Below are 3,296 nucleotides of genomic sequence, written 5' to 3' on the forward strand. Positions count from 1 at the left end.
ACGATTGAAAAGGTATTTATGATTCTACTTAATTTTAATATCAGTACTAGATGTATCTTTAGTGTTACATTTTATAGGATTATCAACGCTCATTAAAGGCGTGGAGAGCAGTTGTGGTAAATTGCGATCCATAAGGCTATTTTTTAATTATTGCAGTCTTTGAAGAATCTTAAAGCGTTAGCAACTGCAGCTGGCTTTCTCAGTTTGAAGACCAAAAATTCAATGGTAATGTGCAATTTTTATAATAATACCAATATTTAAAAAAAATTAAGACCCAAATTTCCACTAAATAAATATAAGACAAGTATTTGTCCCTGAACGCAATCACGCAGGCAGGCAGGTGGGCTGGAAAACCCCAGGGTGCAAATTGATGACAGTCAGATACAGCTTGAAATGTTAGTGAGTACAAAACTGGGCAACCTCTTATCTCTCTCAGAGCAATGGCTAGAGATAGGACGGCGCCTAGCTTTGTATGTACTGATATTTCATGATGAATTTGACAATGGAACGCTGCACTGCAACCCGTACCGTTCAGTTTGATTTCTTTAGTGGACGTTTCTAACAAAGCGATGTAGCAAAGTTCTACCATGGATAAAGAATGCGCGTGCGGAAATTTGTTTTCACGCTATAGGATAGGCAACTCCCTATCTCGAACGACAGCTTATTCTGTATATACTCTGTTACAACATCGGTTGTCAGCACGCGCAAAGCTATTTCTCTATGTAACTTAGCTTCGTGCGTGCTGTCAAGAGACATAAATCTTCAGGATCTTCAGGATTTAAAATATCCGCGAGTTTTTTTAGCTCGAGTGCACGGACCTCTAGGCCTTAGTTAGGTGTAGTAGGCTGTAGGCAATTTCAAACGTATTTTAAACTAAGGCCTAGAGGTCCGTGCACTCGAGCTAAAAAACCTCGCGGATATTTTAAATCCTGAAGATCCTGAAGTTTTTTGTCTCTTGACAGCACGTAAAAAGCTACGTTACATAGAGACCTAGATTTGCGCGTGCTGACAACCGATGTTGTAACAGAGTATATACAGAATAAACTGTCGTTCGAGATAGGGAGTTGCCTATCCTGTAGAATGAAAACAAATTTCCTCACGCGCGTTCTTTATCCATGGTTCTACCCCGTACAGAGAGGCTTAAAATCTCTTTATACTCGGTTTCTGTCGGAATTTAGGGACATACTCTCTTTCCCATGAGATTTTTCATTGACATTATGTAATAATTCGCCTTATTTGATTCTGACTGAAACTGAATATCTACATGAATTTACTATGGTTATTCTTGAATATACACATGTAATTGAATTCTAAATTGATTTTTCTTCAATGGGCCTTGGGCCTGCTAACTCTACTGTATATTGAAACTGTATAGTCATTGTTAACTTGAATAAATTCATGGCAATAGGAACATCATAACTATAGGAGTATCCATTGATGTTTATAGATATCAAAATGTATCGTTGCTCTATGTGTGTTGTCAACAGTCCATCATTCAAGAAGCTTCTAACTCATTATAGAGATTTACATATTCATGACCCAAATTTTAAAATCACTTGCAATGTAGGAATTTGTTCAAAACCATACAATGTCTATAAATGTTTTACAAGCCATGATAAGCGAAAACACAGCCTAGAGTACCTTGAAATTGAGGATGGGATTCTGCCTGACTCTTTAGTTATTGAAAACCAACACAATGAGCCCCATATTAACGCACAGACCAATAATGTGAACGAAAATGAAATCCAAAATCATGAAGATTCTTTAGTGAATCTACGTAAAAACATGGCTTTGATGATTCTGAAATTGAGGGAAAATCATTTGCTTCCGCGCTCAGTTGCTATGAGCATATCTAATGATGTCAGCGTTATAGTTGAAAATGTTAAAGAGTTGTGTACAAACTCTGAACCTGGTGAGATTCCAGAAGTAGAAACTCTAACTGATGTTATAAGAAGTGACTACAAGCTAAATAGTTTCTGTAAGCAACAGCTTGAGCTTTTGTCCCCGATCGAGTACAATTTGGGGGAAAACTACCGTAATGGCAAAACTTTTAAGGATACCTTTCAGTATGTAAATATTTTAAAGCTACTTGAGAGAATGTTGTCTTTCGATGATGTATGGGAAGAAATCCAAAAATATGCATTGGAAGGAAAGCGGGAGAGAGAGCATAGTACAGTTAGTGATTATGATCAAGGCCAAATATTTATGAACCACGAAATATTTAAAAATGATAAGTCGTTATTGAGAATCCATTTATATACTGATGAGCTAGAGTTAGTAAATCCGCTTGGGTCTAAACGAGGAAAGCATAAAATTAGCTTATTTTATTTTTTTCTTCGGAATTTGCCACCTAGATTTAGAAGTAAATTAAGCAACATTTTCCTAACAATAGTAGTGAGGTATAAGCACGTAGAGAAATATGGATACGAGCCTGTACTTGATCCTCTTATTCAAGATCTAATTACTTTACAATGTGAAGGAATATTTATTAAAGAATGAGGTGTAGTAGTTAGGGGCGCTTTGGCAACTATTTCGGGTGATAATCTTTCTTCGCATCTGTTAGCTGGCTTTAAACAAGGTTTCAGTCGCGGAATAATTTGTCGACACTGCATGGCTGTTAAAACAGAATTACCTGAAAAGTTTTTAGAATCTGATTACTCGATAAGAACAGAAAAAGCTATTTACGGGGTAAAAAAATCACCTTTCCTTTCAATTCCCGGATTTAAAGTAACGGATAGCTTCCCCCCCCCCCCGACATTATGCATGATCTATACGAAGGAGTTATACCACTTGTTTTGAAAGTTGTTCTTTCTGGCCTCATAAGTGCTGAAGTTTTTTCTTTTGAAAAAATGAACGAAATTTTAACTCTTTTTGAGTATGGTAGTGAATATTCTACAAATAAATCTGGCACCTTCTCAAAGGGGATGATTTTTAAAGACAACCATTTAATTGGTTCAGCCGCCCAGAAGAGCTGTTTGTTTTACATGTTTCCTTTTTTTATTTGGTCCTTTTGTTCGTGAAGATAATATCCACTGGAAACTATATTTAAATCTGAGAGAAATAAGTGATATTGTATCTGCTCCTGTTATAAACATAAATTGGCTAGCTTTTGCTGCCGACATGATTGAACGTTTTTATCAGAACCTCAAGTTGTTGGCTCCAACTAAATTCACTCCAAAAATTCATTACATGGTTCACTATCCAAGACTTCTCTTAGAGTATGGGCCATTAAAGAGACTAGCGTGCTTTCGCTTTGAAGCGAAGCATCAAAAAATCAAACAAATAGCCAGTAGATG

The 3,296-nt window shown here is 36.5% G+C and overlaps 1 pseudogene; it reads left to right on the forward strand.

Annotated features, from left to right (window-relative positions):
• The first annotated feature begins 1,455 nt into the window (after positions 1-1,455).
• Positions 1,456-3,020, forward strand: LOC149686153 (uncharacterized; annotated as a pseudogene).
• Positions 3,021-3,296: the final 276 nt, after the last annotated feature.

This window comes from Phalangium opilio, unplaced genomic scaffold (genome assembly GCF_054372755.1).
Source record: "Phalangium opilio isolate 3A_F unplaced genomic scaffold, DU_Popi_V2 ptg000032l_1, whole genome shotgun sequence".
Taxonomy (NCBI): domain Eukaryota; kingdom Metazoa; phylum Arthropoda; class Arachnida; order Opiliones; family Phalangiidae; genus Phalangium; species Phalangium opilio.